Raw genomic sequence first — 14,500 nt, forward strand, 5'->3', positions numbered from 1 at the left:
CAGGAGTAATAGCAGTAGCCAGTGTAGGGGGGCATGTTCCTGAAGCAAGTTGGTAAGTGATCAGCGATCACCAGGACATTAAACAAATGAATTCCCTTCATGTTGATGAATTCCGCAGCATTGTGATATGACTGTCTCAGTGTCACATGTGTGCAGTCAATTGCACCTTGCTCCTGGGTGAAATCAGTCATGTCCGTGAACTCAACAGCTTGGGCTGCAATACTGACTCATTATGAGGGAGAAAATTAAATCAATATGACCTCGTATAGATGTTTTCAGTCACTGCCCTGATGCATTTGTGTATTCATGACTGAGAGATCCCACACATGTCACACATAGCTCCCTAGAAGGAACCAGTCAGATGGCAGTTTAGAGCAGTTGTTACATTCACAGCCATTAGGAGTAATGGCCTCCCATTTCTATCAACCTCTGATCCAGCTGCAGCATCTGGCATCATTCCATTACAGTGTCCCAGAGTATACGGAACCTGTGTCAACATTGCACCTTGTACATCCTTAGGAAATATAGTCAGGGACAAAAAACTTTGCATCCTGATCAGCCCTGCATCAATGACCTCTCCCTGAGCTTGCTGCTGCTTGTCCTCTGTGTTGGCCCACTGCTGCTTCAGAGCTTAGAGTCAGTTCTGACCTTCCTACATCCATCTTAGACTTCTCAAGAAGACTTCTTAAGCAGCCAACACCCCAACAAGTGTCGCGGTGCAGGACTTTAATGGAAGTGACTGAAATTGGGAACAGAAGAAGCAGAAGATATTCTTAGATCTCAGGCGTATTTCACAATGAGACATGCTGCGTCCTGATAATGAGGGAGCTGTCTCCATCATCTATCCACCTTCAGACTCAGCCAGTGCAGCAACCTGGTGAAAGCACCAAGCTGGCTGAGTAACTACCATGAGTCATTGAGGAGAGAATAACTGCCATGCTCCAACGCCTTTATTTATAACCCACATTAAACACTCAACTTCTCACTTCATCAGGAGACTATTGTTATACTTTCATGACAGATGGTGAAGCAATGTTGCGTGACTGTCACAATACCCTTGGAAGATCTCCATCTAGCAGAGGCCTTTTGTCAATGTCATTGTTGCTAATTTAAATGTGATTTAGATATCCAAGTTCAATTTTCAAGCACTGATAGCATGTTGCAAATTGGCTTTGACCAGTATCTAATGCTAAGCACTTTTACTGTGCATGTACAATAAGTAAGCAATGAAATTATTGAAACTAAATGGCACTGAGGATTGTAAATTCATGCTTTATATATCTTTGCCTACAGTGTCCTAGCTTCTAGCAAACATGGATCTTCCACTATTGCCACTTTTGCATTAAAGTGGCAGTGATGCCACCCAAGCAGTGGGGCACAGGTCTCTGGCACAGAGTCTGTCCCTGCTGCTCAGAAGGGAAGGGGGAAGAGGAGCAGAGCGGTAGTCATTGGGGACTCAATAGGTAGGGGGACAGATAGAAGGTTCTGTGGGGATGAGAGAGACTCACGGTTGGTGTGTTGCCTCCCAGGTGCCGGGGTGCGTGATGTCTCTGATCATGTTTTTGAGATCCTTAAGGGGGAGGGGGAGCAGCCCCAAGTTGTGGTCCACATTCGCACCAACGACATAGGTAGGAAGAGAGATGGGGATTTAAGGCAGAAATTCAAGGAGCTAGGATGGAAGCTGAGAGCTAGGACGAACAGAGTTGTTGTCTCTGGTTTGTTGCCCATGCCACGTGCTAGTGAGGCGAGGAATAGGGAGAGAGAGGAGTTGAACACGTGGCTACAGGGATGGTGCAGGAGGGAGGGTTTTGGATTCTTGGATAATTGGGGCTCTTTCTGGGTTAGGTGGGACCTCTACAAGCAAGGTGGTCTTCACCTGAACCAGAGGGGTACCGATATCCTGGGGTGGAGATTTGCTAAGGCTATTCGGGTGGGTTTAAACTAATTCAGTAGGGGGATGGGAACCAAAATTGTAGTTCGAGTATAGAAAAGGTTGAGAGTAGGGAGGTCCGAAATAAAGTTTCAGGGACACAAGATGGCACCGGCAAGCAAGAAGTTGGTTTGAGGTGTGTCTACTTCAACGCCAGGAGCGTCCAGAATAAGGTGGGTGAACTTGGAGCATGGGTTAGTACCTGGGACTTCGATGTTGTGGCCATTGCGGAGACATGGATAGAGCAGGGACAGGAATGGTTGTTGTAGGTTCCGGGATTTAGATGTTTCAGTAAGAACAGACAAGATGGTAAAAGGGTGGGGGGGGGAAGTGTGGCATTGTTGGTCAAGGACAGTATTACAGTTGCAGAAAGGATGTTTGGGGACCCGTCAACTGAGGTAGTATGGGCTGAGGTTAGAAACAGGAAAGGAGAGGTCACCCTGTTGGGAGTTTTCAATAGGCCTCTGAATAGTTCCAGAGATGTAGAGGAAAGGATAACAAAGATGATTCTTGATAGGAGTGAGAGAGACAGGGTAGTTGTCATGGGGGACTTCAACTTTCCAAATATTGACTGGGAACACTATAGTTCGAGTACTGTCGATGGGTCAGTTTTTGTCCAGTGTGTGCAGGAGGGCTTCCTGACACAGTATGTAGATAGGCCAACAAGGGGCAAAGCCACATTAGATTTAGTACTGGGTAATGAGCCCGGCCAGGTGATAGATTTGGAAGTAGGTGAGCACTTTAGTGATAGCGATCATAATTTTGTTATGTTTACATTAGTGATGGAAAGGGATAGATGTATACCACTGGGCAAGAGTTATAGCTGGGGGAAAGGCAATTATGATGAGATTAGGCAAGATTTAGGGAGCATGGGATAGGGAAGGAAATTGCAGGGGATGGGCACATTAGAAATGCGGAGCTTATTCAGTGAAAAGCTCCTGTGTGTCCTAGATAAGTATGTACCTGTCAGGCAGGGAGGAAGCTATATAGTGCAGGAGCTGTGGTTTGCGAATGAGGTGGAATCTCTGGTCAAGAGGAAGAAGAAGGCTTATGTGAGGATGAGATGCGAAGGCTCAGTTAGGGCGCTTGAGGGCTACAAGGTAGCCAGGAAAGACCTAAAGAGAGAGCTCAGAAGAGCCAGGAGGAGACATGAGAAGTTGTTGGCGGATAGGATCAGGGTAAACCCTAAGGCTTTCTATAGGTATTTAAGGAATAAAAGAATGACAAAAGTAAGATTAGGGCCAATCAAGGATAGTAGTGGTAAGTTGTGTGTGGAGTCAGAAGAGATAGGGGAAGCACTAAATGAATATTTTTCAACAGTATTCACTCTAGAAAATGACAATGTTGTCGAGGAAAATACTGAGATGCAGGCTATTAGACTTTGTGGGATTGAGGTTCACAAGGAAGAGGTATTAGAAATCCTACAGAGGGTGAAGATAGATAAGTCCCCTGGGCCGGATGGGATTTATCCTAGGATTCTCTGGGAAGCCAGGGAGGAGATTACCGAGCCTTTGGCATTGATGTTTAACTCGTCATTGTCTACAGGAATAGTGCCAGACGACTGGAGGATAGCAAATGTGGTTCCCCTGTTCAAGAAGGGGAGTAGAGACAACCCTGGTAATTATAGACCAGTGAGCCTTACCTCAGTTGTTGGTAAAGTGTAGGAAAAGGTTATAAGGGATAGGATTTATAATCATCTAGAAAAGAATAAATTGATTAGGGATAGTCAGCACGGTTTTGTGAAGGGAAGGTCGTGCCTCACAAACCTTATTGAGTTCTTTGAAAATGTGGCCAAACAGGTAGATGAAAGTAAACCGGCTGATGTGGTGTATATGGATTTCAGCAAGGCGTTCAATAAGCTTCCCCACAGTAGGCTATTGTACAAAATGCGGAGGAATGGGATTGTGGGAAATATAGCAGTTTGGATCGGAAATTGGCTTGCTGAAAGAAGACAGAGGGTGGTAGTTGATGGGAAATGTTCATCCTGGAGACCAGTTACTAGTGGTGTACCGCAAGGGTCGGTGTTGGGTCCACTGCTGTTTGTCATTTTTATAAATGACCTGGATGAGGGCATAGAGGGATGGGTTAGTAAATTTGCAGACGACACTAAGGTCGATGGAGTTGTGGATAGTGACGAAGGATGCTGTAGGTTGCAGAGAGACATAGATAAGCTGCCGAGCTGGGCTGAGAGGTGGCAAATGGAGTTTAATGTGGATAAGTGTGAGGTGATGCACTTTGGTAGGAATAACCGGAAGGCAAAAATACAGGGCTAATGGTAAGATTCTTAGTAGTGTAGATGAGCAGAGAGATCTCGGTGTCCATGTACACAGATCTTTGAAAGTTGCCACCCAGTTTGGCAGGGCTGTTAAGAAGGCATACGGTGTTTTAGCTTTTATTAATTGAGGGATCGAGTTCGGAACTAAGAGGTTATGCTGCAACTGTTCAAAACTCTGGTGCGGCTGCACTTGGACTATTGCGTACAGTTCTGGTCATCGCATTATGAGAAGGATGTGAAAGCTTTGGAAAGGGTGCAGAGGAGATTTACTAGGATGTTGCCTGGTATGGAGGGAAGGTCTTACAAGGAAAGGCTGAGGGACTTGAGGCTGTTTTCGTTAGAGAGAAGAAAGTTGAGACGTGATTTAATTGAAACATATAAAATAATCAGAGGGTTAGATAGGGTGGATAGGGAGAGACTTTTTCCTAGGATGGTGGCGGCGAGCACGAGGGGTCATAGTTTTAAACTGCAGGGTGAAAGATATAGGACAGATGTCAGAGGTGGTTTCTTTACTCAGAGAGTAGTAAGGGATTAGAACGCTTTTCCTGCAATGGTAGTAGATTCGTCAACTTTAGGTACGTTTAAGTCATCATTGGATAAGCATATGGACATATATGGAATAGTGTAGGTTAGATGGGCTCCAGATCGGTATGACAGGTCGGCACAACATCGAGGGCCGAAGGGCCTGTACTGTGCTGTAATATTCTATGTTCTAACTTCAAGTAGCACTGTGCCTCTAGAGGATGGAAAATGATGGCAGGAAATTCACTTCATGCTGGATATGGTCAGTGCTGGGCCCCACTTGGTCTCTTGGTTACTCCACAGATTCCATACCTCCTTTTACATCACACTACCCCAATAACCTATTTCTGCTCATTCCTGCTCATGTGGAGTACAACCACATTGAACTTCACCGCAACTATTCTCTCCTTACCTTGAACCTGATATTACACCTTAATGATGCCCACTCTGTCCCTCTCTACTCTCCCCGTAGAGGTCAAAATGGTGTCCACGGTCAGTAACACAACCTCCTCTGGGCTACATGTCACCAATGCTGTTCCGTTCAGCTTAAACTACTGCCATCCTGCTAACATCCTTGACCCTACTTCTGGAAATGTTTGTGTTTCTCCCCCACAGCCTTGACTGCAACACCCTTTTTGGCAATGGTTCCCCCACTGCCACCACAGACCCTCTTGAACTTTCATCAGTTATTTATTTATGGACATTCTGGACTGCATTTGCTTGACGCCTGTTCAACTTCAACAGTCAGCCCAGAAACAAGACTGATCAGACCCCTGACTGAGTTGTTTGCAGCTTCCTAACTGATGGTAAGTCATTCCCCAGACTGTTTGTAATGGTTCTACAGAACTAACTGCTGTCCACTCTCTAGACTATACTTGATTAGATCATCTAAACTTGAGCAGCCCAAACAGATGAATGAATTTATCCAAGAGCCTCTGTGTGGGGTGACAGTATTTTCAGTTCAAACTTCGCTTTGAATGTTCGGCAGGTCATGCGAAGTGAGTCTCGGACTCATCCGGGTCATCAATGGTCCCTGTGAACCTTCAAGTTCCTTTATTCCTGGCACTCCCTGAGTAGCCCATCACTACTGAGCTCCAATATGTTCTCACAATCTACCTGGAATGAAGACTGCAACTGCAAGACTAATCGCACATTACTGAACAGCAAGATGTCTACCTCCTTGAAAGATCATTGCTGACAGCTATGTCAAGGTGCCTGGCTTTGTGTCTGCCGCAAGCAACAAGACAAGACAAATGTACTAGGAGACTATACACTGCAGTCAAGGAGGCAAAGGGCTGCAAGGCAAGGCAGGGATGCTTTGAACATCAATGTAGTCCCAAAGTGAGTGAGAACTAAGAGAACAAGTGAGCAACCCTGAGATGTTCCCTACTCCAAACTATGCAAAATGCATCCATCCCTGAATGCAAACCAACCTTGCCTACACATTGCTGTTGTGTGCCAGTGCACTCCAAGTTAAAACATTGAAGTGGCAGAACCACACTGTTGATTAGAGATAAGCTAAGATGCTATGGTGAGGCATTATCTGTCAGATACCAAGGTCTGTAGATACTGGGTGTTTCCTGTGTCAAAGGTGGAGGTCTGGAGGAGCAAGTAGCGAGCCAGAGTTGTCAGGTAACCACTCTCATTTCCATGAAGAGAATTCCTTTCGCATCTGGTTTCTCTCCAGCAGGTGAGAGAATAGAAAAATGTGTACTAAGCGTGCAAGATTAAGTGTAATGAGGTGTAAGTGCATACAAGGAATCGCGTCACTGCTCACCAGTAAGAAAATTGGTTGGAAAATGGCATTTATTGCTCTCAACATTATGAAGCTCTTCACTAGACATCCAATTTACCAACTTTCTCACCATGGTCAATATCTTTCAGGAGCTGGGAAATTTCTACACTTTTTTTTCCGGTTTGGCATGCTTATACAATAATAGACCATGTTAAACAGCGATCACATTTGAAGTTGTTGTTAACAGAAGTGATTTCTACAGAATGTAGAGTAATGTACTATGGTAATTAGATATTTTTATTGTTTTTCTCTTTCTCTTGCTACTATATTTTAGCAGTTATACCAAAGGTTTATAGGGCTGACAAGTTTAACTTAACCCTACTTGGATACTTAACTGTGATTTATTCTCTTGCTTATATGCTTTAGTTTATAGCTAGAAACAATCTGTCTAAACAGCAAATACTAATACCTTCTCGTTAAATGTAAGTCTAAAGTGTTTCAATGCATAATATATCACTTATTTATCTTGTCTAAGTCAAACAGTTTCTGTGCTTATCAAATAGCAATGCTACAGAGAGGCAATTTATTGAGAGCAGTACTGCAGACTGCTACTAATATGAAATATTTAATTTCCAACAGTTTAAAACATTATAGATTTTTTAAATGTGGTTGTTGCTAAATAGGCCTTCATTTATTGCCCTTATGGAGGAGACGTTTAGCAGCCTTCTTGAAATAGTGCAGTCCTTGGGGGCTATAATGTTAAGGAGTTCCAAAATTTTGCCTCAGTGATAGTGAATGAATAGTGGTACAGCTCCAAATCTAGATAGCATGTGGCTTGGAGGGGAAACTACAGGTGATGGTTTTCCAATGTATCTGCTGTCCTTCTTCTTCTAAGAGGTGGGCAATAGAAGGTTGGAAGGTACTGTCTAAGGATCTTGATGAGTTGTTACAGTGTATCTTTTAGATGGTACGCACTGCTGACAATGTACGACTGTGGTGAAGGGTGAGATCATCGAAAGTGACAGATAGGATACAAATAAATAGGCTGCTTTGTCCCAGATGGTGTTAATTTCTTGAGTCTTGTTGGATCTGCACTTCTATAGATAAATGGGGAGTATTCTATCACACCTTGTAGAGGATGGACTGGCTTTCTGGAAGCAGCAGGTGAGTTACTTACTTCCGAAGTTGCAGTCACTGAGCCAAATATTTATATGGCTTGGACCCATTTAGTTTCTGAGCATCAGTTAAACCCTTAGATGTTGACTGTGGGGCATTCAGCAATCATATTGCCATTGAATGTCAAGGGGTAATAACTGGCTTCTCTCTTTCTGTAGATAGTCATTGCCTAGAAACTGTATGGCACAAATGTTATTTACCTTTCATTAAACTAAGCCTGAAAGTTGTCCAGATTTGCTCAAACTGGACATGGACTGCTCTGTACCTGAGGTGTTGGGAATGTTGGTGAATGTTATGCAATCACCATTGCGCATCCGCATCTTTGACTTTCTGATTGAAGGAGTATAAAGGACGAAGCAGCTGAAGATGGCTGGACAAAGGGCTACACAGTTTCAGAGTGGTTAGCACTGGTGCTTCACAGTGCCAGAGACCTGGGTTAAATTCCACCATCAGGTGACTGTGTGGAGTTTTCATATTCTCCCCAAGTCTGCGTGGACTTCTTTTGCATGCTCCAATTTCCTCCCACAGTCCAAAGATGTGCAGTTTAGGTAGATTGGTCAGACTAAATTGCCCACAGTGTTCAGGGATGCACAGGCTAGGTGGATTTGCCATGGAAAATGTAGTGTTGGGTCTAGGTGGCATGTTCTTTGGAGGGTCAGTGTGGACTTGATGGGCTAAATGGCCTGATTCCACACTGTAGAGATTCTATGATGTAAAGATATTATCCTGAAAAGTATTACCACAATGCCCTTTGGCTAATATGATTGATCTCCAACAAGCACAACCCTCCTCTTCTATGTTAGGTATTACTTTAGCCAGCAGAGATCTTTCCCCGATTCCGATTGCTTACAATTTTCCATCTTTATGGCAAACCCTATTTTTATTGCACCCCAAAATAAGGTTTCTGTGAAGTACAGCTAACAGTCACTTTATCCAATCGAAACTGAAGTGATAACTGGGATACACAGAAGGATGAATAATCATTGACTATGTTAGCAACCATTGATTCTTGTCTGGATGATCTTATAAATCAGTAAGATTAGTGATTTGCTGTTTGAATATAGTTCACATTAAATGTTGCAAATATGTGAAAAATAGGACTACTGTTGAATGGATTATACTCCCTGTTAAGATGTAAAAAGAAACATCAAAAGTATTGTACTTTTCAGGATTCAGCCTGACTAGGAATGTTTGTCTGACTTTCATTAATTCATATTGAAAATGCAAAATAACTTAGATTCAATTAGGCTGGAATTGCTATTGTATTATTTTCTTCTTAACACAGTTTACTGCCAAAATTGGACTATTTTTATGACTGCTCTGCATTTTGTAAATACTTTATCAAAATCCCAAACTATCAGCCCAACTCAAGGATATTAAAAGGGTTGGTAGTATTAAGAGATACTAGCGCAATAGACTTAAAGGATATGAGTAATGAGTAAGAAGATGGAAAGGGAAGTGCTAAGTGCCAAAATTTCCAACGTCTGTGTTTAAATATGCAGCCGCTGCACAGGTGGCAAGAACACAAGGCAACATGCCAACATACCAGCCTTTCCCTTATACTCCATTTTCATTTACCTGGCTTCAGGTACAGCTTCACTTGTTTATGAGGATAGAAAGAGAGAGAGAGAGAGAGAGAGAGAGAGGGAGCCTAATTTAAATGGAAGTGTAACATCCCATTGACGTAATAGGAACATGCACACGGCTCTGAGCAGAAGCACTCTTGTGGCTTGTAACTGTCTCCAGCCTATTACTAAAACCTGGCAGCGATCAAGGCAAAATCAAGTAAGGGATTAATTTTGAAAAATGTAAAGGCTTTTTATGGGTCAGGAAAAATAGACAGCTTCCCAGCCGTCAGCTTCCTAATTCCACCGACTGCACACTTGCTAACTGCCCACTAACCATCTAAATGGAAATTACTTGATTCCCAATGTCAACCTGATCACTCCCTCTTCCCTCCAATCAATTTTGACTCCTGCCTGCATACAATGATGTAATTTCCAGCAGGTTTGGAAAGAGTTAAACCATGAAAATAAGCCCAAACAGATAAAACATCCCCATTTTCATGTTTAATGTGTCAGATATTTCCCACCCATGTTAGCCTATGTTCTTAATTTTCAACAAGAATTAAAATTGGCTCCATAATTGAGAGAAGGTAATGGTTATATGTTGATAGAATTGAAAAATTTTTTAAAATCTTGCAAAATGAAGCAAGTTCCAGTAGCCTTTAAAACTGATTTGAAGTAAAGTTGTAAGCCACCCAAGTTGGAGTCTTTACAACTACCACAAGCCATTAAACAAATCAGGTTTCAATCCTATGGATCAACTTCCTCCTCACCCTAAAAGTACCTTTTTTAATTTATTAAATGTGTGCTTTATTGGTTTAAATCATAGTCCTTTTTCCAATAGCTATGAAGTTGTTTTGCACAGAAAATAAATTGTTGAAATAAAACAATGAACTTTAGATGTTAGAGATCAGAAACACACAAAATAAGAAATTGCTGGTGAAACACAGCATGTCTGGCAGCATCTGTGATCAATACATCAAGGCTTGAATTCCCACTTGCCATTGGGAATATGAGTGAAATCCAGACAGATTGAGATTAACTCGCCCTGACCTACATGACTGGTTTAAGCCAAAATCAGTAGATACTGCTTATTAAGGTGCTATGGCAATGCTCTTCGAATTGCATTAAAATTTCTTTGGCATGAGTCATCAATAAACTTAATGAAAAGTAGTTTATTTTCAAAAATACTCACTTTATTAAGAACCTGGTCAATATACAGCCATTAAACCAGTTAGTGGTTCAAGACACTCAGTGATTTGAAAAGGAATTGCTCACAGGTAGTGGATGGGCACCTTTATCAAAAATGTTAATTCCCAGTGTTAAATCCATTTTCAGAAACATTGATAAATGGTATATGGTTACCAGTCTTAAATACATCAAAAAAACTTCTTAATGGAAAGTGGAAAAAAACTATTGTAATAGCAAAATACTGCAGATGCTGGAGATCTGAAACAAAAATAGAAAGTGTTGGAGAAGCTCAGCACATCTTGCTGAATCTTTGGAGAAGAAAACAGAGTTAATGTTCTGATTCAAATGACTTCTACTAGTTGTTTAGCTATATCGTTCATGGAACATTTCATGTTTGTGATTATGCAAATTAAATTTTAACAGAAACTGGAACTCGAATGAGTACAATTTCAGGCCCAGTTGGGTGCAATTTCCAGGTGGTACCCACAGCAAAATTCTACTCCAATTGTTATAATTGTCAAAATAATATGATGAAAGGTTTTTTCAAAGTTTCTGACCAAAATGAGTCTTTGTTGATCTGAATCTAACTCCCAAGGCCATAAAGTCAGAACAGAAATGAACATGTTTGTCAGATAAATGAGAGAAATAACAATATGACATTGAATGCAGTAGAACTATCACTTCTAAATTTTGAGTGAAAGTACATTTGTCCAGAATTTGCTGTCAATGCAACAACAAGTGCATTCATGTTCATTGTGTTATTGTAAGCTAACTAGTGCTGGAGTTTGTATTGTTGACGAGAAGCACTGTGAGTTGAAAAGCGCATTATTTTGTTAACAGCATGAAACTGGTAAATGTTGATGTTCAGAGTGACTTGTCTGTGCTCATAATGGCATGCAGGTACAATAAACAATTAGGATGCCAAATGGCATGTTGACATTTATTGCAACAGGATTAGGTTCAATAGCAAATTCATCCAGCTTTTGACCTAGAGATGGTAGGAACTACAGATGCTGGAGAATCCAAGATAACAACGTGTGGAGCTGAATGAACACGGGCCAAGCAGCACCATAGGAGCAGGAGAGCTGATGTTTCTGCCTGGACCCTTCTTCAGAAATGGGGGAGGGGAAGGGGATTCTGAAATAATCAGGGAGAGAGGGGGAGGCGGATAGAAGATGGATAGAGGAGAAGATAGGTGGAGAGGAGATAGACCAGTCAAAGAGGCAGGGATGGAGCCAGTAAAGGTGAGTGTAGGTGGGGAGGTAGGGAGATAGGTCAGTCCAAGGAGGACGGACAGATCAAGGGGGCGGGATGAGGTTAGTAGGAAGGAGATGAGGGTGCGGCTTGAGGTGGGAGGAGGGAATAGGTGAGAGGAAGTACAGATTAAGGAGACAGGGATGAGCTGGGCTGGTTTTGGGACATGGTAGGGGGAGGGGAGATTTTGAAGGCTGTGAAGTTGAGGTGGGAGGAGGGGATAGGTGGGAGGAAGGACAGGATAGGGAGGCGGGGACAAACTGGGCTGGCTTTAGGATGTAGTAGGGGAAGGGGGGATTTTGAAGCTTGTGAAGTCCACATTGATACCATTGGCCTACAGTGGAATTTGAATTGCTGTTCCTGCAACCTTTGGGTAGCATCATTGTGGCACTGCAGGATGCCCAGGATGGACATGTTGTCTGCGGAATGGGAGGGAGAGTTGAAGCGTTTTGCGACTGGGAGGTGCAGTTGTTTAGTGCGAACCGAGTGTAGGTGTTCTGCAAAGCGGTCCCCAAGACTCCAATTGGTTTCCCTGATGTAGAGGAGGCCACAACGGGAACAGCTGATACAGTATACCACATTAGCAGATGTGCAGGTGAACATCTGCTTGATGTGGGAAGTCTTCTTGGGGTCTGGGATGGGAGTGAGGGGGGAGGTGTAGGTGCAGGTGTAGCACTTCCTGCAGTTGCAGGGAAAAGTGCCAGATGTGGTGGGGCTGGAGAAGAGTGTGGAGTGGACAAGGGAATCACTGAGAGAGTGGTCCATCCGGAAAACAGATAAGGGTGCGGAGGGAAAATTGTCTTTGATGGTGGGGTCAGATTGCAGATGGCAGAAGTGTTGGAGGATGATGTGGAGGTTGGTAGGGTGGTACGTGAGGATGAGGGGGATTCTACTTTGGTTTTTATTGCAGGGAGGGAGTGTGGGGGATGGGTTGCTGGAAATGCGGGAGACATGGTCAAGGGCGTTCTCGACCACTGATGGGTGGATTTTGCGATCCTTGAAAAACAAGGACATCTGAGATGTGCAGGAGTGGAATGACTCAGCTTGGGAGCAGATGCAGTGGAGGCGAAGGAATTGGGAAGAGGGGATGGTATTTGTGCAAGAAGGTGGGTGGGAGGAGGTGTGTTCTAGGTAGCTGTGAGAGTCGGTGGGCTTGAAATGGATATCGGTTCTAGGTGTTTGCCGGAGATGGAGGCAGAGAGGTCCAGGAAGGAAAGAAAGGTATTAGAGATGGTCCAGGTTAACTTAAGGTAGGGATGGACAATGTTGGTGAAGTGAATGAACTGTTCGAGCTCCTCATGGGAGCACGAGGTGGCACCGATACAGTCATCAATGTAACAGAGGCAGAGGTGGGGTTTAGGGCCACTGTAGGTACAGAAGAGGGATTGCCCTACATAGCCTACAAAGAAGCAGGCATAGCTTGGGCCCATGTGGGTACCCATGGCCACGCCTTTTGTCTGTAGGAAGTGGGAGGAATTTAAAGAGAAGTCGAGGGTGAGGACGAGTTTGGATAAGCGAATGAGGGTGTCAGTGGAGGGGGACTGCTTGGGCCTGCGGGACAGGACAAAGCAGAAGGCCTTTAGGCCATCTATATGGGGAATGCAGTGTATAGAGGCTGGACATCCATGGGAAAGATGAGGTGCTGGGGACTGGAGAATTGGAAATTGTGGAGGAGGTGGAGGGCGTGGTTGGTGTCATGGACATAGGTGGGGAATTTATGGATCAAGGTGGAGAAAATGGAGTCCAGATAGGTGGAGATAAGTTCAGTGGGCAGGAGCAGGTGGAGACAATGGGTCAATTAGGGCAGCCTAGTTTGTGGATTTTGGGAAGGAGATAGAAGCGGGCAGCACAGGGTTGGGAAACATTGAGGTTAGAGGCTGTAGGTGGGAGGTCATCTGAGGTGATGAGGTTGCGGATGGTTTGGGAGATAATGGTTTGGTGTTCGGGGGTGGGTTCATGATCAAGGGGGCGGTAGGGGGAGATGTCAGAGAGTTGGCACCTGGCCTTGGTGATGTCGAGGTCAGTGCGCCATACTACAACTGCGCCTCTTTGTCCGCAGGCTTTATGGTGAGGTTGGGATGGGAGTGGAGGGCTGCATGTTCTGTGGGGGAAGAGGTTGGAATGGGCGAGAGAAGTGGAGAGGTTGAGGCGATTGATGTCATGACGGCAGTTGGAGATGAAGAGGTTGAGGTAGGGTAGGAGGCCTTGGGATAGTGTCCAGGAGGAGGGGGTGTGTGGGAGGTGGGAGAAGGGGTCAGTAGAGGGAGGGTTAGGCTGACAGTTAAAGAAATAAGCACAGAGTTGGAGGCGGCAGAAAAACTGCTCAACGTCCAAGCGTGACCGGTATTCGTTGTTGTGTGTGTGTGGAGGGGGACAAAGGTGAGCCTTTTACTGAGGACTGGCCGTGGCCACATGGCCAATGGCAGCGGGCACATTGTGGGAAAGGTCCTGGGTAGAGCTGGGGTTTTGGGAGGTAGAGGAAGCCCATTTTTTGTGGTAGGCACCAGTAAGTTCACTGTACTTACGTTTTTTTAGTGTCCAATAAGGCTGAGTAGAAATGTGAGTTCATCAGGTTGTGGGTCCTACGAAGAATAAAAAACATGAGAGGTCCTTTGCAGGTCTGGGAGAGGGAGGCTTGATTGTAGTGCCAGGAGATGCCGGCGCATAGCTGTAAGTGTGTGTTTCAGGAATTGCAGGGAGAAATGCTTCTGAAGGGTCTCAATGTTCTGAATGTAGACATAGTCACAGTTGGGGCCAAATTGGGAAGGTTTGAATGTCTCTTCTAAGGATGCCTACCTTGAAGAAGTTACCTTTCTCCCTCTGGAAAAACCTCAGTGGATCTCTGTCTCACT

The sequence above is a fragment of the Stegostoma tigrinum genome, chromosome 6, assembly GCF_030684315.1.
Source record: "Stegostoma tigrinum isolate sSteTig4 chromosome 6, sSteTig4.hap1, whole genome shotgun sequence".
Lineage (NCBI taxonomy): Eukaryota > Metazoa > Chordata > Chondrichthyes > Orectolobiformes > Stegostomatidae > Stegostoma > Stegostoma tigrinum.